Below are 27,127 nucleotides of genomic sequence, written 5' to 3'. Positions count from 1 at the left end.
AAATTGTCTATTTTCTGTGAACTGTTTTAAGCACAATGTATTTGTGGAAAATATGGCATATAAATAAATTGATTATGACTACAACAATCAAGAATTCATACGTGGCAATCCAGATACAATACAAAAGAAGTGCTGCATATGTTGCATTGTGCATCATTACTGATGATTGCAACTTAATAATAATAATAATAATAATAACCGCCCAGAGAGCTTCGGAACCGCCCAGAGAGCTTCGGAACCACCCAGAGAGCTTCGGAACCACCCAGAGAGCTTCGTCTATTGAGCAGTATAGAAATGAAATTAATAATAAATAAATAAATAGATAGATAGATAGATAGCATCTCTACATCAGCCTAAATTCCTGCATTTAAAACAGGGCATTCTGCTTCCATTTTAAATGCAGGATCACGACAGACTCCCTTTACACGTGCTTCCTTCCCCCCTTTTCCCCTCTCCTTTCCCTTATTGGAGTCTCCTTATTGGAGTCTTCAATATGTTTCGTTATACAGCTGCTAGATGGCGCTGTTGTCTAGCTCCTCTTATTGCGGCTTTTCCTCTTTTCATAAGGGAACTCAAATGGAACTCAAGCACGGTAATTTGATAGCTCATTATCTCTGATCTTTTAAAAAATGGAATAAAGGTCATTTAGCGTGGGAGGCTGATGACGTCATCTAAAGGACCTGCAAACTTCCATGAGTAACCAATCTCAATAGCAGGATAAAAGCTCCATGTGGAGAAGCCCAATGACTGCTACCACCACCATGGAGGCCCCATAAACCAACACATTTTTACATAAAGCTTGCCATCACCTTTATAGAAAAAATTAAACCTATCCACAGTATGCAACCACTTCACTTCATGAAACCACAACAGAAGAAGCCCACAAAAGCAACTCTCCAAAATAAAATAAAAAGAGCAATACCTTAAGGTAAACCAAAACATGACAAGCAAATAAAAAGCACACGAATAGTCATGCTGCAAATGTTGATAGTTGTTTGTGTTGCAATTTATCCTGTATTTCATGGCCCTGATCCTGAGAAAGTTAGCTGTGATTTAGTCCTATTGAACATATTGTGACTTAAGTTAGTCTTGACTTATTTGAACTATTGATACTAATGGACAGGTCTGATTCACCTTTCTTTCTTTCTTTCTTTCTTTCTTTCTTTCTTTCTTTCTTTCTATACCACCCATTAGCTGAAGTTCTCTGGACAGTTCATAAAAATTAAAACCATAAAGTACAACATAAAACAACATAAAATATGAACACTTAAAACTACAACATAAAAGTACAATCAGAAAAAAACCTAGCAGAAAAGTAGTAGAGATGTAACATACAGATTTAAAAGAGCAGAGCTAAAAGACTAGAGTACTAAAATGCTGGGAAAATAAAAAAAGGTCTTCACATATTCTCGATGGTAGTCTTCTGTGTTTTTATAATGTCTGCATTTACAACATAATACACTTGGTTTAATCAATAGATTTTTGTTTAATGTATCTATTTCAGTACAGTTCTAATTTATACCAGCAACCTTTTAAAAGGAATGTCAGTATTTTAACAAGAGCTACTACGTGCCACATTCCAGTCTTTTATGCACTTACTCTTCTAGTAGTGTGCCAGATGCCTGTTTTGAGTTGGCGCATAGGCTCTTGAACTCCTCTTACACATCTCCAAGTGATATTCAAAATGATTCATCCTAAATTTCCAGTTGAACTTTGGAAAGGAGGAATTTAACTGAAACAGTGTGTTCACACACAAGGGTAACAAGCTAAATACTAGCGCATGCAGCCCATTTCTTCCCGCATGAGTACCTAAACTAACCAGAAAACCAAAGCTTACCATGACATCCAAGCCCACAACGCACCATTTACAGACCCGGATCATAAACAGGGTTTGTTCTTGGCTTATGAATTCTGCTTTGTTTGGAAATAACAAACCAGGATCCTGGGTTTGGACAGCGTGGTAAGCTTTCATTTTCTAGTTAACTACCTGCTCCCACTAGTCGGAGGAGTCAAGTGGGAGTGAATGGGCTTTGTAAATGAGCATACAGCTTGTTTACAGTAAGCCAGGATTTGTTTAACCCACGAACAACCCCAAGTTCCCAGATCTAGATGTCACAGTAACAACCCTTGAGTGCGGCATTCAAGTATTGTTACTAGAAACAGGAAGTGGCTTGCATGCAGCTTGGGTGCGTTGCCCGTCCCTGCAATTCATGAGTTAATTAACCCACAAATTGCCGCCAGACTCTGCTGTTGCATCCGAACAGGTCCACTGTGATAGCCACTAGTGGTAGTGGTAATGGTCATTGGCTTAGATGGTAATGACCATTGGCTACAAACAATAAACTTGACTATGTGAGCTCACTAGCTTAGATGTAACAAATTAACACAAATAGATCAGTCAAAGCCTATTAGCCATGATAGGTAAATGGAGCAAATCTCTAGACTTGGGTACCATGTGCTGGGACTTCATGTCCTGCTTGTACTCTTTCTAGCACAGCCTTCCCCAACCTGGTGTCCTCCAGAAGTGTTTGACTACAACTCCCATTGACCCCAGCCAGCATGACCAATGGACATGTGTGATGGGAGTTGTAGTCCAAAACTTCTGGAGGGCACTGGATTCAGGAAGGCTGTTCTAGCGACATCCAATTGACCACTGCTTGAAACAGAATGCTGTTTCAACAGACCTTTGGTCTGTTCCAGCAGAGCTCTTACGTTGTTATGTGTGATGTCAATAGAATAGCACCGGTACCATAACGACTGCCTGTTGTGTTGCTAGCAGGCCCAGAAGATGGTCTGAAGGGAGATGATGTACTCCTACTGCTGAAGCCAAGCAGCTCTAGCCCTGAAAGCTGCCAGTTCAGAGACCACCTGGGAACTGCATGTATTGTAAGCTTACTGGAGGAAGAGTGGACTATTAGTGTTAACAAAATGCTAATATTCCCCCGCATTAGTAGGGAGAGTTCAAGTGTGAATCAAGTCTACTTATGCCTAGGCCTAGATGTGGAGCTCCCAGCGCATACCATGCCACATCCATACCATCCACCATGACAACTCTGATCCACATGAGTCTGTGAAGCAGCCCATTTTCCCTCCCCTTAGAAAAACAAAAATAAAATCCTGATTTTATATCCTAGTTATAAGGAATATTTGGTTTCTCCTGCTTTCATCTCTTTGTTTCTAAATCCATCGAAGCTTCCTCTCTCTTTTGCAGACAAGCATGTTGAATTTCTGTCAACATTCCAAATTCATGTCAGTTTCTTTCTATTTATAATCTTCAGATGCTTTGATTTTTAATACATTGCCTTATGGGAATATTGAAATTCTATATTGAAAGAATTGTTGGATCCAATTCTGGATCATCTGGGTAAAAACAAAAGACACACAGAGACAGAGAGAGAGAGAGAGAGAGAGAGAGAGAGAGAGAATATTTTAGGCAAAGGTCTGAAGAAGACAATAGAAGGGGGAAGATGATACCTGAGGTGAATTAAATTTATTCTCCAGTATATTTTATCTGTTTTACTTCCCCCGGAGCAACTGTGTTTATAACAGTCTTACAACAAGAATCAGCTGTCAGGGTCTTGTTGGCTTGAAATGATTGCCATTACCTCTCAGCTGCTCTCTCTTATGTGACACGTTTGATGATGTGGCAGAGGTCTGTTAAAGTGAAAATAATGTATTGTTCAGTGACCCCAATAGTCTCAAAGAAAAGATATCAGAAAGAAGAAAGCTGAAATCAGCAAAAATGGAAGTATCACACATTACTGATAGAGGTGAGGGAATGGCTTACCTAGCCAGGAAGAAAATAAATAACATAAATTGCTTTTGTACCAATGGTATTAGGTTGTATATGAGTAGGATGGTTGCTTAAGTTCATTTATTGTTAGTCTTGGCTCTTTGTGTGTTTGTCTTTGCTGATGCTTTTTGCTTGTTGTAAACTTGTTTTAATGATTGATCATTGATGCTGTTATGTTTTTGTATTTTGTAAGCCACTTTGAGGAACTCCTTTTTTGGGAGGGGAAAAGTGGGATATAAATTATAAAAATAAATTATAAAAATAAATTATAAAAATAAATCGTTATTTTCTGTGTCTGAGGCTGCAATTCTGTCCATACTTTCTTAGGAGTAAGCTCCATTGAACTCAGTGGGGCTTACTTCTGAGTAGTCATGCACTGAATTGCACTGTTAGACTGTTACAGCAAGGCCAGCTACAAAAATGCAGGATACTGTCCAGGGCCACCACCATTTTAATGTTATCCACTCTAGCTTGAAATATTTTTAGTTTCCCTTTCAAAAATATACACAAAGCTTTGCGAATACGTCAAGTTACATCTGCTGCTGTCTCAGAAACTGAGGCCCAATTCATATGTTACTGAGTTGGGCTAGTAGCCTCTGAAAAAACCTTTCCAATATCCCAACCCATGTTGCTTCAATAGCACTTGAAAGCTCTGGGTCACATTGTTAATTCCCATACCAAATTAATTCCCCAGCCAAACAGATGGATGAACAGTGTTGGTGTAACAAAATGATCCAGGCTTCCCACAAAATTGTTGAGGCAAAGTAGAACTAGATCATAGGGAAGTGGGTTTGGGATAGCTACAGCAACATCTCATGAACATTTAGAAAGAATCCAGAAGGCTCTTTGGATTTAGATATGGATTAGATTTTTTTCCTAATGGACCAACTTTTTATATTATGTATATATGAAATAGTCCTTCAGTTCACTTTCTTTAATTCTTGACATACTGATGGTCCCAAAACATGAGTTACCACATCATTTTCCTGAGTTAAATATGTAATTTGGACGTACCCTGATGTGGTAGAAGCTGCTCTTTAATGTGCCAGAGTGATTCCTAGTGTTTAGTGTGTGAAGTAAGGAAATGTACAAGTGCAGATATGGGTCTCTGCCCCAATAATTCATCTGCAAAAAGCAGAATCATCGTCAGCTGTTGCTAGCGCGATCGTGGTAAAGAGTGCAAAGCACATTGCCTGACTGATAGAACCATAAGTGGTTTCCTCCTTCTGGATCTATTCTTATTGATTGTTAGCAACTTTCTGAGCAATCCCATATTCAGAGAAGCTGGTTTTATAACCCTGGGATAGAATGGAGTGTAATCACTGGAAATACATAATAGCCCAGTTCGGTCATACCAACTTCAGTTTAATAAAGCTGAAATATGCAGGAGTCTTATGCCTGCATGTTCTGTCCTCATGCGGCCCCTTTCCTTCTCAGCACGCTGAGATTAACCCACAAAGTCTTTCATTACCATCGTTTCCTGTTATGTCCAAAATGAGAAACTATGGTTACTAGGTTCAGAAAAAGCCAGATGTTAAATCAATTTCAACTGTGGTTTCTGATCCTGGCTTTTTTTGAACCTGAGAACCATGGTTTCCTAGGTCAGAAACTATGGTTAATCATGGAATACTTCCTGGGTTAATCTCCACATGCTGAGAAAGGAGGGTTAGCATGAGGACAGAATGTATGTGTACAAAGCCAAGATTGTACACCCAAACTGGGTTGGTGTGTGCCATTTATAGATCCTTGACTCTTGAAGATTTCTGCTTGACACCATTATTGTAACCACTGTTTTAGCAGAATTATTGTGATAATCTGGCAGAACTCATAAATCCTATGATGAAATCCTTGAGGGAGAGCAAATTGAACTACACTGTGTATGTAGATGCTGTTAAGATGCAATTTGAGAAAAAGGTAATAGCTTTGTGTAATGAAGAGATGGAAAGGGTCAGACTTTGGAACAGAAATGGTTAAAGAAAAGGGGTGTGTTTTTTTTTTAAAGCAGTCAAACTACAGGAAATTTATGAACTGGTATTGCTCAACAACCTATCATTCTATTTAGAAAAAAGCTTCGCTGGCTAAGGCAGAATTATTATCCATGTAGCAGTAAAGCCTTTGGGCTCCTGGTTTATGAATTCAGACCAAAACAAAAGTAATTGAACACTGTTAAGAAAAACTTTTTGGGATTAGAGAAGACAACACAGCTGCAAAATATCAAAATTCAAGGAAAGCGAGGAATCCCTTCAGAGGCGGCTACCAGAATGTGAGAGTTTAAAGAAATAGGTAACGACAGGGCATAACCTTAATGAAGAAGGAGCAAATCTGGAAATACAAGTCCTTTGAGATTATGAGCTGCATATAAATGGCCAAAAATGTAAAAGAAGGGGTTACTGATAGGCACTTAACTTAATCTCATAAATGAAACACAAATACTGTATCTATAAGGCTGGTTCATATATTCATACCTGGCCAAGGATTATGTAAATTGGGTCTCTGCACATATGGGCCCATGTTAGAATACCTTGCACATCCTGACCTGTTTCCTCCATCACAGAACAATGGTCTTCTGCTGGGTGAGAATGTGAATTGGTCATTTGAAACAGAGACTACAGCCATTGGAACATAAAAGATGGCTTATTTGGGGACTATACCTGAGTAAGGATTGGGAAAACTGAGGGCTAGGAGATGGCAGATGCCCACTGAAGGGGATACATTTGGGCCTTGTAGTACATCTCTAACAGGCTGGTTTGCACAATGAAAACAGGCCACCACTGGTTGTTTAAGCCACAGTGAGGTCCGGGTGGGTGCAGGTGGCCATTTTGAATATTTAACGCCTGGCCATGCCTCGTGTTGTGGGAACCCAAGTACCTTGGGTTATACGAGAGTTAAACAACCCTCACCTAACCCATGGTCTGTTGTTGGATTAGGCGAGGGTTAAGCGTCGCATAACATGCAGTCCCTGGGTTTGCAAGACACAGCAAGGTGCAGCCAGGCATTGAATATGCAAATTCCGCCCGGCATGTGCTAGAGCCCACTGTGGCTTAAACAACCCACAGTGGGCTGCTTGATCATTCAAACCAGGTCAATGTTAACTTCCTATACCAGGGATGGGGAGTGTGTGGCCCTCCAGATGTAGTTGGATTGCAACTCCCATCATCCCTCACCATTGGCTATGCTGGCTAGGGCTGATAGGAGTTGCAGTTCAACAGCATCTGGAGGACCACACATGTTCCCCACCCATCCTATCCTTTGAGCTGTGTGCTATAGCATCCTACCAAGAGTACCCCCCAGTAACCTCCAAATTTATTCTAAGAAGTCAACCATGCAGAATGTATGGCTTGCAGTGGTTCTCTGGCCAGTCAGTCATGTGATTTGGCAGGAGACAGCATGGACTGAAGTCCCTTGCAGATCTGGATTGCTGAACAGGAAAAACTGATGCAGCATAGTCAAGAGACATCAAGAAGTGCCCTTGGAAAAAAAGTGCAGATACAGCAAAGAACTCAGTTATGTAGCACTTTTATTTTGCTTTCTTATAATATTTTATTGTGATTGTCCTTACAACAAACCTGTGAGGTAAGGGACTGTTGCTATTATGCTCTTTTTATGGATGGAAAGTCAAAGTTGAAAGATAATAATTTGCCCACTTGAGTCCATAGAAGTGGTTTAACCCAGATTCAGATTCAGTTCTTCTTCCACAAGACCACACAGACAGGAACTAGAGAACTTTTCTTATCAGAAATGGTTGTCCATAATTTCTATTCATCTTATTTTGTATTATATATTTATAGTACATCTCCTGTGTAATGTACTCTTTATCCTGTGTAAATCCTGTGTAAATCGTACTTCACTTTATCTGAAAGCATGACTGTCTGAAAGACTCTAATATCTCTCCCAAGTCTTACGAATAAACAAGGCTGTATGGTAATTGCTAAAATTGTTTAAAAGAAAGTTATTTTTCTACTTCTATGTGAAGTTGTCTGTGGCAGCTCTTATCTCAAAATGAATGTGTGTTTTTTCCTCATGGCATTTTAAAACAGTTGTATGGTGTGTCCTCACACAGATTTATAAAATAACAAAAGATACACATACGAAAAGTCATTTGTATGTAATGCCAAACCATAGTTTAGTGATAAACGATCTCAGGTTTATGTGCTCCCCTCTCTTTCTTTGGCATGGCTGTGAGGAGATTGGAAGCATTTGCTTCCACTGCAATTAATCATGGTTTGTTGCTATGTCTGGTAACAGATCTATGTTTTAGTATTACATGTGAGCCTTAGGTTTGTGAGCTCCTCCTCCCCCTCTCTTCCTCTGGGGCAGCTGTGAGGAGATTAGAAGTACATGATTCTGTTTTCAATTAATCATGGTTGACCTTTATGTATGAATTCCAAACTGTGGTTAATTGTAACTATGGTTCAGGGAAACAAACCAAGATAATAAAGCATGGGTTGAAATTGACTTGTTTCTCTAAGGGCTAGGCCTAAACCATAGTTAAGACTAACCATCCTTTCAGGGTTCAGATATAATGGCCCTGTTCAGATGCACACAGAGAGAGTGTGGTTAAGGGAACTACAGTGGGGGAGGGAGGTTAGGAAAACCACAATGCACACGCCCGTCACATGAATGGGAACTGCATGGCATGCCAAGGAGTAGTTAGTTCCCTTGCCTCCTGCTGCCACCAGTGGTGATGCCAGTGGCGATCATGCTGGGAAAACCCGTGCGCCAGCCACTCCATCCGCTGCTATGTGACGGAAACCATAGAGTCTGGCTGTGATGCCTCGAGCTTTGCCAGAAGTGCGGGATGCTCTAGGCTGCTGTCTCTATGGTCGTGGCCTAGAAACCACCCAAAGCCCATTTTAACCACTGGAGAGCCTGCCACAGGTATGGTAAGCTATCCTGGGCCCCCTTAACCCCACTACAGGGGGGTGGTTATCCGGGGTGGTTACTAACCCATCATTGTTGGAATTTTCTCCCCCCCACACACACAACATGCTAAGCTACCATGGTTTCCTTAACAATGCTAACCATGGTGGCTTAGCGTTATGTGTGAACAGGGCCAATGAATAACTGAGGTTAAGTAAAATGGAAGCAAAAGCTTCGGATCTCCTCTTTGCAGTCATGTAAGGAGAAGAGGGGAGGGGGAGCTCGTGAGCCTGAGGCTTGTTTATGTAAAGCTAAAGGCATAATTTAGTATTACATTCAACAAGCTATGGCTAGTGTTAATTATAGTTGATTGAAACAACCCAACTTCAAACTATGGCCAATGATCCTGGGTTGTTTCACTAACCATAGTTAACACTAACCACAATTTCCTGTTTGGACATAACAACAAATCAGATTTAGCTGAGATGGTTGACAATTTGCTGATCATATCCTGACCTCTGCTATCATAGGCTTCATGCTGCCTAGTGGTAGGGCTGGCCCTGCTTTGAACCTTGGCAATAATATGACTGATGGGAGGCTGCCCACAGTATGGGCTATTTTCACCAATCCAAATTTGGTGGCTCATGTAAACTGCCCCTTTGCTTAATCCAGTGAGGAAAAACACACAAGGGTGAGTTGCTGTTTATGTATTGCTTTTGTCTCCAGCTGTTTTAATTAAGCATGCTTATTTGCTGGTATGTGGCCCTTTGGCTTGCTCAGTGAATGCTTACACACACACACACTCCGTGAATGCTATCTGACATTTAAAAACACACACAGTCACCGCACAGGAGATTGGATGCCAATATGGGGAGGGGCACCCTGGCACAACCCCTTCTCCCCAATAACGAAATTAGCTGTGATTATAGCCTGGCCAGCCCTAGTCGCAAAAAAGGCTTGTATTTAGGACGTACTAAATCACCACTTTTTAGGGGAGATTGATTTTACAGCGTGAAATTATGGGGAGGATAGAAGGAAGGTTATTTTTTAAAAAAAAAAATTGCCACAAGGGCACCGGGAGGTCACCGTATGTAAATGCCTTTTATGGAGGGGGCTCCAGGCTGAATGAGCCCGACGGAGGGGCGTGGCTGGAGAAGCACTAAATCACGGCTCCGTGTGTGGGGCGGGATCCTCCCTCCCCCCGCGCTGTGCTCGGCAGCTGTCTGGGTTTGCTGCTGCTGGCAGCCTCGGCGTCGCCGAGCGGCCAAGTCCTGCCTCGCAGCTCGGCCAGAAGCGTGAGACACCCAGCCATGCAGCGCTTCTGTCCTGGCCGAGCCGCTGCTTAAGTGATCGCCGACCAGGCCGGCTGCCAAAAAAGCCCGGAGGAGCCGCGTGCGCCCGATGATCGGTGTGCAAGCGGAGAACTTGCGACCAGTCGTTGCACGGTTCCTGGTGCGGGGTTTGCTGGTGCGTCCCCCGGCAAGGTAAGAGCGGTGCCTTCTGGCTTCGTAGGAAGAGGAATCCCCGAGATCAGAACCGACCGGGGCGTGCTCTGGAAGGAAGCCCTGTTGATTCGGGGAGAACAACGCCAGGGGGTGTAGCGATCTGCGGAGCTGGGAGCAGGCTGCTGGCGGGGTTTTCCGTTTGTTGATTTGCCGTCAAGAATATATATATATATATATGACCGGAGTAAATTGTGGCTGGGGCAAAGGAGATTTGCGGCAGTCCAAGCCCGTGCGTGTTTACATAGAAGCAAGCAACGCTGCGGTTATGGTGGATGTTTGTTTGTAGTGCGGGACAGCTGCCATTCTGAAATGGCTCAGGTTTTGCAGGAAAACTTTGGGAATGCAAGTCCTGCATATAGAAAGTCGAAAACTCCCGGTTATTTAATGCAGATAACTTACATTGGTTAATGCGGGCTACTTGCCCCTTAATCGTGCTACTTGCAATGCAATCCTATGCATGTCGTCTCAGAAATAAGTCTCACGTTTTCAGTGGGGCTTACTTCCAGGTACGTCTGTGTAGGATTGCAGCCTCAACCATCATCACAGTCGGAATAGTGTGAAAGGGTGGCTTTTTCGTTACTCTCAGTGCAGCATATATTGTGAACCGCCCAGAGAGCTTCGGCTATTGGGCGGTATAGAAATGAAATAAATAAATAAAAATGGGCTATAAACTGATGCTTGTGAGCATGGTTTGATATATCTCTATACATTGTGCATGCTTATTCCCCCCACCCCATATTAATTTACATGAAGACTGACATGTGGTATTGGTGTGAGGTTAAACATTTATTTATACTATTGTTACGCTGCTCCTCCGCCAAAAAGGCCCCCAGAGTGCCTTACATATAATCGATTAAACAAGACAGTCCCTGCCTGCAGGCTTGCAATCTAAAAAGACACACCGCACAAGGAAAAAGGAAGGGGGGGGGGGAGTGATTTGTTCTCCAGGGCTCTGCTTTCCCTCCCATCTCTGTCAGTACAGACTGCTGGAATGGCTACTGCTGGCTATTGATCGGAAAATAGTAAAACTCCTAAGCTATGTGATTGTTTACAAAGGTTTGGCAATTAGCAGAAATGATAAAATGTACTAATTACATTAGAGCCAGAGATGGACCTTGGTCATCTAACAAATTTATAGAGAACTGTGCATCTTCTGTACATTATTGGAAGATACTATATATATATATATATATATGTGTGTGTGTGTGTGTGTGTGTGTATACTTGTGACTTTAAAGCCTAGTAAGATTGACTGTGTAGCATGTTAATTTTTTTTAATAAGAAACGTTATGTGATGTTAATGGGGCAGTCCTGAATATAGGATAAAATACCTCAAGGCTGACAGTTCTTTCTTTCCTCACTCACTACCTCCTCTTCTTCTCATCATCATTCTCATCATTGTTGTAATCATCCTGGGTTGTTGAGATAGTTGCTGATTCTACCTTAGCATAGGGGTTTGGACTAGATGGTCTCTTGAGTCCTTCGAAATTTGATTCTATGACTTGGGACACAATCTTTTGCATGTTTAGACAGAGAAATATGCTGCAACTCCCAGCATTCCCCAGCCAGCATGACTGGCTGGGGAATGCTAGGAGTTGTAGGACTTTTTTCTGTCTAACCATGCATAGGATTGTATCCTAATTATATTGATTCTGTGATTTATTGGCATAACATCCTAGTTCCCATTCCATACTATAACTAAACTACATGTCATTGCAGCAATTGCATATTCTTTCCCTGCCTCCTCTTTCCCTTGTGTTGAATTATAGACTGTAGTCTCCTTGGGACTGTGACCTGCCCTTTTGTATTTCTGTAAAGCATCGTGACAATTGATGATGCTGTCAAAATAATAATAATAATCAGTTTTGTCATGTTCTTCAGTGCCAAGTGCCTGTACCATTCCTGTCACACTCATTTCTGCAATATAGTACGTACAAAATTCTAGAACTTCCTGTGTAATTATTATGCAAGGGATAAGCAGTTTAACCAGACACCTTTAAGGCATACAGACACAGACACACACACACACACACACACACTGTACTTTGTGTCTGTGCTCTCCGCTAGCTTAGTTGTGATTAATTTAGCCAAGTTTACCTTTGGATTTGGAAGAGGATAATAATGGAGAGGTTTGCTTAATGAATTGCAAGCAATTGTGTGTGTCGACTTGTAAGAGTGACTTTAAAAACAACAACACGTTACTATGGTAGTTGGGATGTGAAGGAATTTGCCCATTAAATATCCTGGCTGATTTTCTCTCAGCAGACACAACTGGCACTGATGTCTGAATATACAAAACATTCTTCTATGAAGTAAAGTTTGTTTAAAATGCATAGGCCTTAAAAAAAACAACAACCCTCTTTAAAAACTGTATACGTATTCCTATTGTTTGGAATTATCTAAATAATTTCTAACAGTTTCCAGAGGGGTAGCTGTGTTAGTCTGTTGCAGCAAAAACAATGAAGAGTCTTGTGTCATCTTAAAGGCTAACACATTTATTCTGCCATAAGCTTCTGTGGACAATGTCCATTTCAGATGTACTTCATCGGGATGAAGTTGACAGTGTCCACAAAAGTTTCATGTCAGAATAAATTTGTTACCCTTTAAAGTGCCATAAGACTCTTTGTTCTTTCTAAACAATTTCTGTTGCTTCTCTTCTCCTCCTCCACCGCACACTTGTTTACAGTGTTACACCCAGATTATCCTATTATCAAATGGCTCAGGTAGGTACCCTTGGCGGTGTTTTGGATAAGGTTCAATTGGAGGCAGGGTCTTTGGGGGTGGGACAGGCTTCCTAATGAATCTGTTTGGAAAGTTAGTAAAGAGTGAGAGAAGTGGGCTGCCTTGTAGCTGCGCTGACAACATTGTTCTCTTGCTTTATTTGGCTGAAGAATGAATAGCTTGGTTGTGTTTGTCCCTGAGAAGAGGAAGGGAGAGAAGAAGAACCCACTTCTCTGGATATGACTCATCCTGAACTCTCTCCATTTGTGAAGAACTGATGCAAATCTTAAGCTGCTAGACAACAGAAAGGGCCATGGAGCCAGTGTGAGCTATTGATACTAAAAGAAATAACCTTGGGTCGGTAGATAGGGAAAAAAATAAGATTAGGCTAAACTTATAATTATTTCAAAGCGAAGTCTAAAGCTGCATTTGATTCCAGAGTCAACATGATTTTGTATCTCTCAGCCTAATCTTCATTACATTACAGGGTTGGTGTGAGAAAGATAAAAGGGGATTATTACCTGATGTGTATCATCCTGAGCTCTTTCGATGATGGGCAGGATAAACAATATCAGGCCTAATAGAGCCAAAATTAAGCATGTTTTAGAATCCCATGTGTTGCACTGGGAAACATTTAAGTATGTCCATAACTCTCACATTTCAGACCTTTTGGCTGGAGTGTACCTTAAATACATACCAATGTTCCTAACTGCATACTTGTGCTGTTTTAATTGGATGAGTTAATAAAAACATGGTTTGAATACACCAATAAACTGCTTTGGGCTGGATTCTTTTTTTTTTTCGTTCTCTCTTTTCTTTTTCCAAAAGTCCATTATTTTGAAAGATATTTAGGTTTATTGAATGTTAGTTGGTTGGAAAAGTTCACATGCGTATCCATGACAACTCCCAGAAATCATGGTAACTGAATGGTGGGAGAATAATGGATGGACTTGCCGTGCAGAATAAAAGAAAGTCTTCTGTCTAGGGGTGCAGAAGGAGAGCAGAGGTTTTATTTTCTTCGGGTTTGTTTTGTTTTTTTGCTGTTTTAACTCAGTCACTGGATTATATATGAAACAAATCCAATATGAGTTATCATTAAGGTTGCAATCCTAACTACAGTTACTTGGAAGTAAGAACAAGGGAGTCTTGTGGCACCTTGCAGACTAAGGGCAGTATCCAATGCTGCTGCTGCACTTCAACTCATTCCGATGTGGCAGTGGGACCCACTGCTAGGGCAATGGGAGTTAGTGCTGCCTAAAGCAACCCCAGAAACAAGCAGAAATGCTAATTTCTGGAATGGGACAGGTCAGTAGAGCTCCCTCTTGCAAGATTAGCTGACCTGCCCCATTCTGGAAAGAATTACCATTTCCACTCATTTCTGGTTGTTTTAAGAACTGCTAGCTCCTTACTGATGAGTTCTGCTGGTACGCAGGCAGCATTGGACACTGCCCTAACACATTTATTTTGGGACAAGCTTGAATGGGCTAGGGTCTACTTCTTCTTACTGTGTCAACCTGTATCTGGGCTGTACCACTTCATACTATAGCTGCAGGCTCACATGACTGAATATTCCCTCATCCAAACGAAAAAGGGGGGGGAAAGGATTCCTTCCACATAGAAAACTAAATGTCAGTTTTGACATTTAGTCAACTAAATGGAGAAGACTTCTAGCTTATCCTTCTCCCTGGCATACTAGTTGAGGGAGGGAGATTTTTATATAAAGGAGGAATGTTCATTTGTGCTTGTGGTACAGCTCAGCCAAATGTTTTCCACTTTAGTGAAGTCCAAGCTAGTGAAGATTATGGATATATCCTATCTCTCCCTTGTCTGTTTAAAGTTTTCTCTGTAGCCCTATTCAAGCATGACTTGTGTGAATAGGGTAAGGGTGGTCAAATGGGCAGCGGGGCCATGCATTTAGCCCCGCCTTTAATGTTGCTTTGTTTGGCATAACTTGAAGTGGGGAGCCTTCTGTACTTGTGGAGGCCTCTTGTGCGATTCAGAAACTCTGCAGGGAGCCTCCAAGAGTACAGGATGCTTCCTGGGTCAGAAGCTGTGCAAAACTGGCAATGGAGGGGAAGGCCGGAGTGGTGTGCCTTAGGGGGTGGGGCTAAACATGCAGTCCTGGTGGTCCTTTCACAATGCTTACTGTATTCACACATGTAACACATGAGTAGGGTTTGTCTATTCCATGCATCTGATGAAAGTATCAATAGATTAGCGAGTCTTTAATGGTGCAGTCCTGTGTAGGTTTAGACAGAAGTCCTACAACTCCTAGCATTCCCCAGCCAGCAGCAGGCTGGGGAATGCTGGGAGCTGTAGGACATCTTTCTGTCTAAACCTGCACAGGATTGCACCCTTAAGTTGTTTGTTTTTTGCTATGGGAGACTTAACATGGGTCCCCTTTTGGAATTTGCCCTTCCTTGAAATAAGTCTGATCGCAAATAGATGAGTAAATGTGCTTTGCTTGGGTTTTGTTTTTGCTGCTTGTTAACTGGTAAGAATGACAGAGCTGTCATGACAAACCAGCAGTGGCCAATCTTTCAACATTAAGGATCCTGCCCTTTTAACAGTTGTGTCGATAAGGTTATATGGGCAGGCGCAGCTTTTCAAGCTGTTCAGCACTGTGACATGACCACTGTGACACCTGCCCAAATCCCCTTTTTCTCTATAACTATTAAGGTTATTGGAGCCCTGATGCTGAAAGGCTGATCATCCCTGCTATAAAAGATCTTGACACGTTTACTGAATGATGGGCTATTTGAGAAGGGTGTATATAGTTCCTTCCCCTCATGTGCAAAGAGCAGTTTTCAGAGTCGAATAATGTGATCAAAAGAGCTAAATCATGAATTGCATTCTTTTCTGAAATCTGCTTACTAGTTCTTATTTGTTGTTGTTGTTGTTCAGTCGTTAAGTCGTGTCCAACTGTTCGTGACCCCATGGACCATAGCACGCCAGGCCTTCCTGTCCTCCGCTCTCTCCTGGAGTGTGCTCAAGTTCATATTCATTGCATCGGTGATGCTATCTAGCCATCTCATCCTCTGCCGTCCCCTTCTCCTTTTGCCTTCCATCTTTCCCAGCATCAGGGTCTTTTCCAGTGAGTTTTCTCTTCGCATTAGGTGGCCAGAATATTTCAGCTTCAGCTTCAGTATCTGTCCTTCCAATGAGCAGCCAGGGTTGATTTCCTTTAGGATGGACTGATTTGACCTCCTTGCAGTCCAGGGGACTCGTAAGAGTCTTCTCCAGCACCACAGTTCGAAAGCATCGAAGCTCAGCCTTCCTTAGTTATAGTCCAGCTCTCACAGCCATACGTTACTACTGAGAAAACCATAGCTTTGATTATGTGGACCTTTGTCAGCAAGGTGATGTCTCTGCTTCTTACTATGCTGTCTAGGTTTGCCATAGCTTTCCTCCCAAGGAGCAAGCATCTTTTAATTTCATGGCGGTGATCTTGGAGCCCAAGAAAATAGTTTTTATTTGACCTGTCAGCACAATATATTCAGTCAAGGGCCTGTTTTCTAGTGATCTATTGATGACAAAGAAATGATACTATCTTGGTAAAAGTGACAGAAGGGTTTTCAAACAGTGGTATTTATTTTTGACTAAATTACACAGCCAAACCATGTATTATTTGGAAGTGGATTTTAAATGCACTATCAAGAGATGCATATTGATTAAGGGCATATAATATGCATATTGCTTATGCATAAAGCTACATTGAGCAGGTGCATCGCTATCACAGGGAACAGTTTGGATTGTAATATGAAAGCCCAGCGAGTGGTCCTTCAGGGAGCACCAAGTGGCAGCGTTGTTGCAGCTAAGCAAGCGTGGACCTGATCAGTGAATTGAATGGGAGCCTCCCGTAAAAGCAGGAGATAAGGGTAATTAACACGAACATTTAAAAACAATTACAGTATGAATAAAAATGTAATTTCACTGGGATCGTAGTAGCCCTGAGCATGAGCAAAAAAAAGTGCTCCTGCTTGAAGGGAGGGGAGTTGCAGTTCTTGCTTTTTGATTGAAGCCCTTTGTTGATTCCCACTCTGGATGGTGCCCTGGCTTCAGGAGCAGCTTCAGGAGAGCATGAAGGAGGCAGCAGTGGGAAAGGGAACATGGGAACTCCCCCCCTCCCCCGGCTCATGTAGAATAGTCCACTGGGGGCACAATCCTATGCATGTTTAGACAGAAAAGCATCCTACAACTCCCAGCCGTGCCCCAGCCAGTCATGCTGGGAGGTGTAGGACTCTTTTCTGTCTGAACATGCATAGGATTGGATCCTGAGTCACCGTTGCATGGTATGTGGTTTTTAAAAAAAACATTTTCTAAAACCTGAAGCCAGAACGTCTCAAACTTTATCTTACTGAGATCTCTCCAAGTTAAGAAAAGACCCGGGGGGGTGTGTGTGTGTGGGGGAAGAGAATTAGTCCAAGAAGCTCTTGGCATACCCTCTTTACTGGGGCCATGGCAGGGATGCATTAAGGCTGTGGTGGATTATTTCCCCGCAGTACTCATGTTAGGTGGAGAGCAGGGAGATGCCAGTTCGGTGATTCTAACTGGCGTAATGTTAGCTGTTATACCGATCCGCCTATAACTGATTCATTAGAGGTCCACCTTAGATCCTTCATAGCTTTTTGAACAAATCCAGTACTTGGCATGTGTTTCAAATTCCTAAGGAAAAGTCTGCTTAAAAAAAAAGAAAAAAAAGATTAGCTCCAGTTTTGTTGGTCCTCAGTACCATCAGCCAATGCAACATAGGGAAAGGTACATGAATTCCTTAGAGCCAGAGCTCCGTGACAAGTGCTAAGCCTCCAGATAACTAGCTAGCACCTAAGATTGAGATAATGGAGCTGGGGGTAGGAATGAAGGTTGAGGTTAGTATGGACAAATTGTGTGTGTGTGTGTGTGTGTGTGAGAGAGAGAGAGAGAGAGAATGAGAGAGAGAGAGAGAGAGAGAGAGAGAGAGATTTGCTCCTGCCCTAGCAGCGGCTGTCTTCCTTGGGAGTACTGAATAATATCTGACACATCGGGTGACTCCATTATTTGTAGCGTGTGCTGTTGCTACAGCCTTTCCTTTCTTCTGTAAGATCAGTTGCCTCAGGAGCTTATATGTTCTGTCTGAAATTATTGGGGAAATGCATGATTAATGTCGATGATATTTGGCTCAGCATGAAGTTAATGAGATGACATGATTATTAAAAAAATAATTGTGTTCGCCTCAAACAAAGCTATCCTGCAGCTTCGTTCATTTTTAACTTGGGATGGAACCTGTTCTAATAAGCTTCCAGATTATCACAGTGCGCAGTAAAGATGAGCAAGCACTTCTACTGTAATACAGGTAGTGGTGTAGCAGGAGACTGCTTCTGTCGGATCGCTGCACAAAGACGTTCTCTTTGAAATCTAAAGTTTTGACACTTGACATCCATACTTGTCAAATATAGCATTTAGCAGCCTCTTTGCTCTTGGTGTGTTTCTTTCCCAAGGACTGGGTTCACACAATTACGGAGGGAAAATAAGCTGCAGTCGCTTATTTTCTTCCCTGTCTGTGCCTATCATGAGCCGCCTAATTAGCATAATTATCCTCACCAGGCGTAGGTTATTGTGATGTCCCAACCAAGTGAGGTGGCTGCTTGGGGTGGTTTACAAACCATCCAACAACCCTAGAACAAGCTATAGGTTTCAGGGGTGGTTGCAAATCATCCCAGCCACCCACCCTTCCTGGGTTCAGACATCACGACAAGCCACACCTGGCGAGTGTAATTACACTAACTAGGCGGTTTGCGACCGGCACACGTGAGGAGGGAAAATAAGCTGCCTTGGCTTATTTTCCCTTTGTGATTGTGTGAATCTGCCCATATTCCTACACAGATACCTTCATTAAACAGCATGGAAAAGAAGCTGATCTGTGGTAGAGAGCAAGAATGTTTATAGACCCAAAGGTAATCAGTAACTCTTAAGAGAGTTTGGTCTATCTAAGTTTATAACGTTCAGACAGAAAATATATGAATCAGGTAGAAGGCTAAAGATTGTTGTAATGGCCCAGGAAATGTATGCCCTTTATCTGCAGAGAGAGCTCATGAATGTCAGAATCTATGTTTTCATTACAAGGCTGTGATCCTAAGCATTTTTATTTGGAAGTTTAGTTGAAATCAGTGGGACCCACAACGAAATAAGGATAAGTATGGAAGGCCATTTGGCGTTGCCCTAGCAATAGCATGAGTAAAGCAGATAACAGATCAGGTAGAAGGGTCCAAAGATTTCTGAGGATACATGGCACTATTAGATTTCTAAAGCTAGGTCAGCCTAGTGAATGCATGGATGGGAAAACTACCTGATGAGAGTAGCATATAAGCTGCTCTGAGCTTTATAAAGGTTGAATGAGATATAAGTGTACTAAATAGATAGAGCCAAATTACTGTAAAAGGTGTTCATTATGTGCCTGAACTTAAACATTTCACCTCTTTTTTAAAATCATTTTTGTTACTCCTGTATGGCACCTTTAATTGCAAAGAAGGGGTCTTAGTTGTGTTTTCCTTCACAACAACAATCACATAATATCATTCCCATTTACAGTCATTGAATTTTCCAAAACTGTACAGAACCAATCTGTTTGTTCAGAGAATAGCATGTGGCGCAACCCTCTTGGGATTGGGCTACTTCCATTAGCCATGCTGGCTTGGGGCTGAAGGGAGTCGGATTCCAGAACATCTGACGGGCACCAGGTTGGGGAAAGCCGCTCTAGTGCTTGTGTGAGCTCTAGCAGAACAACTTGCACAACTAGACAAGTAACATCCCTATGAAGTTGTAATGAGTCGAGGAACGGGTTGTGCGAGTGGATTCAAAGTATTCGACACTTGTGCAAGGATGAAAATGGGGCTTCTGCAAGTAGTAGAAGCTTTGTGGGATGACACAATTGGATACAACCCAAGGATTTTTTTTGATGTGGGAGAATCTGATAATGTGACTTTCCCAGTCTGCATTCTCAGGTCCCAGGAGGGCTGTATCATATGCTTATTTGTGGGATTGGCCCACAAATCTACCTCTGGTGGAGCTAGATTCCAATCCCATTTCTCCCAGATCTAAGTGTAGCTTTCTACCTATAGACTCTTTAATTAACTGCTGACATAAGAACTTGTTTCTCGCCAAGATTTGGGGTTTAACATTTTATCTCTTCCTTTCAGTTTTCAGTCAGCAAAACTAGCCTCAGGTTTCATGACCCTGTCCCAGATTTAATTCTAGTGTAACTTGTTGAAAGAAAAGATACAAGGGAAGCAAACTAAAATAACATTTTTTGTTGTTTTTGGAATCTGTTTTTGTTATGGTTTTAGGCATCCCCTGCTAATAAGAGAAGATAACATGTTTTCAGAGATGCATTTTAAGTAGCTTCAGACTCTCTTTAAATGTCCCAGAGCACAATCCCCGTTTTATTTGATCTGGATTCCGGTACTATCAAACTCTGTGATCCAGCGGCAGCAAAAGACAAGGCTGAAATAACAAAAATTTAGGTCAGAAAAACAACAAAATGTATGCACTAAAGAGGGCCTAAACCAAGACGGACAAGACTCTGCAACAAGTTGCTGGACTTTTAGATCAGGCCAAGCCAATAGTTTGACTGCCACTTGTCTCAAATAAAGATGTATTTATTTAATCACAATCATAGTCTACTCTTCATTTATAAAAAGCTCAGAACAGCTTACATGAGGCTCCAGGTACTCACTTATCCAGGCTTTGATCCGGTTAACTCTGTTTACACTTGCTTAATTGCTGCATTGTTAACAGTGCTCCGTCATTGGGTGTGCCCAGCCCAATCACTCAGCTAACTGTATGGTTCATTTGTCCCTTTTTGTACCCTCTTCTAGGTTGAGTAAATCATGGGAAGGCTGGGCAAATGGAGGGAAGCAGAAGGAAGTGACATCACTTCTCCTGTTTGCCTGTTGACTTGCCGAGCTGTGCTTGTCTTAATGTTGCTCATACAGTCCCCTTTCCTTAGAGGAGGGGTGGGGAACCTTGGGCCAGTGGGACAACTCTGGCCCTCCTGCAGTCCCAATCCGGTCCTCTGGGGTTCCCCAGAGGGCCACACCCCTTCCCGTAGCCGCAACCACTTTCCCCTGACTGCTGATTGTTTCCCAGTTTTCCTGCTTTGCATGGCTGTTTTTTTTCCATGCGCAAAGGCTAGCAGTAAGGGTTTTAAGCTAAAATATGCAGGTATCTCGGCCTCATTCCTTTTGTTGTTGGCCCCGCCCACTACTGAAATGTGGCCCCCAAGAGCTTCTCTGAAATTCAGTTCAACCCTTGGGCAGAAAGAGGTTCCCCATTCCAGATCCAGTCCCCAAAGGAATTCCTCCAATTCTGAAAGTAATCAGCCCTACCAAATTTGAACTCATGTTTGGTAAAACATTTGACCACAGCTTCAGCTCACCAGGAAAAGAGAAATGCTTTCAGTCTGTAAGACACAGCTGTTGCACACACTTTAGTATTCCATATTAATAGGTAACGCTGTACCTGAGCATCTGTGTCTCAAAACCATGAAGGTCTCTTACTCCCAGATGGCACCAGTTTTATTAGGAAACCTTGACACTCTCAGGAGGAGATCTGTTCGTATGGCATAATATAATTCCAGGCTAGGGGGCACTTCTGGAAAATACAGGCCCCGAGAAGCATGCCATACCTCCTTCCTTAGAATATGTGAATGACGAAAAGGAAAGAAAGTTCATGTGGAACTTCTGCACATCCTAATAGAGGACGTTAAAAGGAATATGTCCCTAGATTAATCTTCCCCAACCTGGTGTCCTCAAGATGTATTGGACTACAACTTTGAGCTTTGATGAGGCTTGTGGGAGTCTAGGGAAGGCTGCCCTAGATAACTGTGTAAAACTTTCATAAAGGTATGTATAATGGAACTCCAGCTTTGTTTTAAACAACCTTGCCATAGTCCTCTGCAATCAGTGGAATTGCTTCTATGTTGCCTGTGTCTTTATTGCTGAGAAGGTGCCAAATCAGCAAAGATAAGGAGGATAAGTCCTCTAATGCAGCGGTCCCCAACCTTTTTGGCACCAGGGACTGGTTTTGTGGAAGACAATTTTTCCACAGACTAGGGAGGGGATGGTTTTGCTGGCAGACTTCTGGCTGCTGGGACGGAAATGGCGTCGGCTATGCGGACGCCATTTGCATCCCTGTTCTTTGCAGTAATAGGCTACGTAAAGATTTACATAGCCTATTACTTGAAGAACAGGGATGCAAATGGCATCCACTATGCGGACACCATTTACGTCCCAGCAGCTGGAAGTCCGCCAGCAGCCAGAGCCAGCTGGCAGCTCCGCAGACTCGCCACTGAGCAGAGCTGGCTGGGGCCGGCGAGGATTCCGGGCGGGAGGGATGGATCGCCTCCCCCCCCCGGGACCCAAGGTAAGAGGGTTTCGCACAGCCCCACGGCCCGGTTCCTAACAGGCCACGGATCGGGACCGGTCCACGGCCTGGGGGTTGGGGACCCCTGCTCAAATGAACCCATTTGAATGTATGGGGCTTAGCTTTGGAAACTTCTAATGCATATGAATTGAGCCACAGTGCTGTTTTCCAAACTGGATTTTTAAAAGATTTAAAATGCAACTTCATAGCATTCATTCAGTGATTTATAGTACCTAACTGTTGAGGTCACTGCTGTCCATCCATTTGGGTGTGCTCTACACCTTGAGCTTAGATGTCTGATGTGAGTCTTCAGTAGAGTTTGCAGTCAACCTACAAAGTTCCCAAATGTGCCCATGTGCATTCATAAAGATGCATACATCAACGCAGTCTCTGGACTGTGTTTCTTCTGTTTACTCCATGATATTTCGAGGAGAATGGAAAAGAGCCCTTCAGTTTATTATGCCAAAATCTAGGAACATGTTATTGCTTGATTAGCTAAAACAGATCAGGCTACCATGGGCACATCTATACTACAACTAATATTGGGCATATGTCAGTTTGTCCCTTAAAGAACTGGGAACTAGGTTGTAGAAGGTACTGAGAATTCAAAGACATCTGTGTCAGCCCATACTTCCCAAGGTCCCCTGTGGAGAGGGAATAATGATTACATATTAAAATTTCATTTGTTCCATTATTCTCTTGTTAAAATTAATATTCATTTTCATTGCTTGCATTTGTTTTCATTATGCTCCCCTTCTTCCTTCTGTTTCCTGTTGCTGCTGCTGCTGCTGACTGTTGCAGCTGCGGTGGAGCTGATTTTTGGTGCCTGTGTCCTGACAGCCATCATTTTATTTTTCCAGAATCCCCGGGACATTGTGTTGCTCCAGGGCATTCTTGAGGGGTAAATGGCAGTTCCCACTGGCGGCCCCATTTTTATCCCAGAATGCCCCAGAGCAATGCAATGTTTGGGGTCATTCTGGGAGAATAAAATGATAGCCACCAAGAGGTAGCTGCTGAAATCAGCATTGCTGCCACTGGAAAAACCAACCCCTTTCCACCCTTGAATGAGTGACAAATGGGCACGAATAAGATAACAAAACTGAATCCCATTCACATCCATTTGTTACTCATGGCATTTGTTCCATAACGAATGGCACTTGAACCGAATGGACACCATTTGGTTCAGGGTTTCATTTATTGCGGAATTAATTTACATCCATGCTTATTAAACCAATGTAGGTCTGCAGCATAGATATATCCATGGTTTCTTGAGGAAGCTTTGATTCTGGCTACAAGGAAGGGTGATGGAACTGTTTTAAAGAAGACAATAGTGGTGAGGAAGCCCTGCCCATCCTATATTTTGCATTATGTGATACCAAGTGAGGCTTTGTTGTTGTTGTTCTGTTCCAAGTAGAAATAAGGGTTGCCTTCCACACCATTATTTTCATAGTCCTTCCTTTCAAAATAGCAATGTGGAAAAAACGTATAACCATGTCTACTCATCACACGTGACTGCACACCTGGGGCTCATCAACACGTTGCCAGCTGACCAGGAAGAAGTTCAATTTGGCTTTCTTATGTGACTTCAGTAGCAGCTTGACAAGTAAAAATCAGGTCAGATTTTTATGGTGTGGAGATAAATGTTATTGTTTGTTAATTGCTCCTGGTCCAGCTGCTAATGAAGGCACAGCTAGAGGAGCTGGTTCAAAAGTTTGCAAGCCTAACTGGCCATATTAAAATTTTTGTCCTGTAAGGAACCGTCAGATAACAATTGAGGAAAGTAGCCTTAAGGCATGCGGTTCCCAGGGCCTGTGGCTTTTGTAGTTGATTGCACTTCAGCAAACAAGTAACATTTAGGGCTTGTTTCCATATCTCCTTGTAATGAAACCCTCTAGCATCTTGAGCCAACCTTTGAAGCTGTGTGTGACTGAGCTGACACTGGCAGGGGAAGAAGAAGAAAATAATACGTCCTACCAAATACGTTTCTTCAGCAGTATTCCTGTCTGAATTGAATATTGCATCCTTAAGGCATTTTGAGGTTTTGCAGTGGTGAAGAGACTAACTTCTGGGAGTGCTTGGGCTCAGCAGAAGCAGTATCTACAGACATCTTGCGCTAATTACTTGTGTTAGTAAGCAAGTTATCAATGTCTTTGTTCTGGGATATTGGTTTCTGTTGGGAAATGCTGCTGGGGGAGAACTCATCCTTTTTATGCCTCCTATAGGGGTTACATAAAAGCATGATTTTTAGAGCAAAGTGTGGAAGTGTGTACTTCACAGCAAATAACACATCTTATGAGCAGTGGTCTTAGTACCACTCTCCAAAGACATAGATCACTTTTCATAATGCTGTTTAAGGCTGCAGTCCTATCCACACAGTAACCTGTTTGTATAGGACTGAAGCCTAAACAATGGGACTTACTCCTGAGTATTGTGCTGTTAATAACTCAGCTTGAGAGCTATATTCGTATGTCCAGTCCAGGTATCAATGGTGAAGTTGCTTGAATTTGGCCCGATTTTGTTTCCTCAAGAAGAGTGGAAATATTTTAAAAACAGGGCTTTTTGTTAGCAGAGTATATAATGCTGACAAAATCCAATGAGCTTTTATCGATCCTGGTTTTATGTATGCACCTTATTATCAGGCTGCTCTTGTTAAAATGCACATAATTGAAAATGGAGATTGTGTGCGTAATTGGATTTGCAATAGCCACTTTCTGCTCGGTAATTTTTATAGGGATGTACGAAAGTCACTTACCTTTTCGAAGGGTGACATTCGTGGTGGGAGGGAGGCGCTCCGTCCCTCCCCCCGAAATTCTGGCCGGGGGGGAGGCGCTCCGTCCCTCCCCCCCCCGAAATTCCGGCCAGCCGGCTCCGCTCCACAGGGATTCTGCGGAGCTGCCGGCCAGCTCTGCCAGCGGCTGGACATCCAGCTGCTGGCTAGCAGGGACGCAAATGGTGGCAGCCGTAGCCACCGCTGCTTGCGTCCCTGCATGCAGCCGTGATAGGCTACGTAAATGTTTACGTAGCCTATCACGGCTGATTTAAAAGAAAAAAACACACGCGCGTATGCAAATGGTGGCGCCAATGGGCGCCACCATTTGTGTTCCTTATTTTGGCACATCTTAGTCTACGTAAACATTTACGTAGACTAAGACGGCGAAACTAAGGGGAACGTAAATAGCGTAGCGTCTACGCTATTTGCGTTCCCCTTATTTTCGCTGTCTTACTCTACGTAAATGTTTACGTAGACTAAGACGTGCCAAAATAAGGAACGCAAATGGAGGCGCCCATGGGCGCCGCCATTTGCGTACGCGCGTTGTTGTTTTTTTCTTTTAAATCAGCCGTGATAGGCTACATAAACATTTACGTAGCCTATCACGGTGTTTTTTAAAAATCTAGCCGTGATAGGCTACGTAAATCTTTACGTAGCCTATCACGTTTTTTTGTTTTTTGTTTTTTTTAACTGGAAATGGCGGTGGCAGCTGGTCGGAAGACCGGCCGCCGAACCACCGCTGGAGCCGCCGCTGCCGCCGCCAGGAAGATTCGCCCAAGGTAAGTCCTGTCCTGGGGGGGGCGGGGGGGGGCAGACCATTCTGCCACCGATTTCAGGGGGCCGAATGCGCTGGCATTTGGCCTTCCTGAGATTCGTGGCGAAATTCTCTGACATCCCTAAATTTTTAAGGGGATTTCTACACCAGCCTAAAATCCTGCATTTAAAACAGGGCTTTCCACTTCCATTTTAAATGCATGATCACAACTGATTCCCTTTGTATGCGCTTCCTTCTCTGTAGATGGCCATTCCCATAGTGTTATGTTTCCATGAAGAGGCATTACGCACGCTCCAGGTTCAGTGATACTTGCTCCTGGGTTCCTGCCCCTTTCCCTCCCCTTGCACATTACTGGTGGATGGGGACCGACATGAGGACAGCCCCCCCACCGATTTCCATGGGCCCCGCCTCCATTTTCCATGCTTTTGGCCAGTCCCTGCCACTCAGCCCCTCTGCGGCCCCCCCTCTGCGGCCCCCCCTCGCTGCTGCTCTGGCATTCTGCTGCTCTGCTGCTCTGTTTTGAACAAGCAGGCTGAAAATGGTGAGGAGCCAAAATAGTGCTGGTGTGGAAAGGCTGAACACCCATCAGACCTTTGTCACTACCTTCGACATCATGACCACACCCCCAACAACCACACTCAGCGCTTCATTCATGCTAGGGGAGAAATACATGGGGAGGACATGGTGCTCCATTTGCGCATAACTGGAAAAATACCCCATTTTTTCCGTTTGAGGAAAACACAGGATAGGTGGGAGGAAATAGTGGAATAATGACTGGACAATGATGACGTCATGTAATGGACCTGCACAGTTCAGTGAGTGAGCAACCATGAATGCGCAATAAACTTGAGGTGTAGAGATCCCCTAAGGCTCTGACACTAAACCGACTTGCATATTGGAAGTACATGCAACCAGTGAAAATGTGAGCGACAGGGGTGTTGCTAGGTTCTTAAAAGATCCAGGGCACAGGCCCATAACACAAATTTATAATATATATATCTGAGTCTAAGCACACCTCTAATATATGTGTGTGTGTGTGTGTGTGTGTGTGTGTATAGATTACATACATACATACATAAGAAGTGTGCACTGACCCCTCACCCCACTTCAACTCAGACCCCTTTTCAGCATTTTAGAAAATATCCCGCTTCTGCTTGGGCCAATTTATAGTCAGACCATTTCAGCTCAGCACCAAACTTTGAGTCAAGGTTTCGAAAAATGAGCCTTTATGCTTCCTGTTGACTACCATGGGAAATTAGAAAAAAACTAACTTTTTTCTCTTGGCCAGAACTGGACAATAATTCC

At 42.9% G+C, this 27,127-nt stretch overlaps 1 protein-coding gene across 2 annotated transcripts in view; it reads left to right on the top strand.

The window, feature by feature from the left end:
- The window catches only part of BCAR3 (BCAR3 adaptor protein, NSP family member), a 195,204-nt gene that overhangs the window by 47,726 nt on the left and 120,351 nt on the right, over nt 1-27,127 (top strand). Inside the window, exon 1 of one of the 2 annotated variants that reach the window (XM_084851786.1) lies at nt 9,787-10,137. The exons of the other annotated variant lie outside the window; for it this stretch is intronic. The gene's annotated coding sequence lies outside the window, so the exon portion shown is untranslated. Of the gene's footprint in view, nt 1-9,786; nt 10,138-27,127 lie in introns of those variants that run through there. 2 annotated transcript variants of the gene reach the window in all.

Source organism: Heloderma suspectum, chromosome 4, assembly GCF_057233095.1.
Source record: "Heloderma suspectum isolate Gila_16-S chromosome 4, 16-S_ref, whole genome shotgun sequence".
Lineage (NCBI taxonomy): Eukaryota > Metazoa > Chordata > Lepidosauria > Squamata > Helodermatidae > Heloderma > Heloderma suspectum.
The sequence above is the reverse complement of the archived record's forward strand: the minus strand, read 5'-3'. Positions and strand labels throughout refer to the sequence as shown.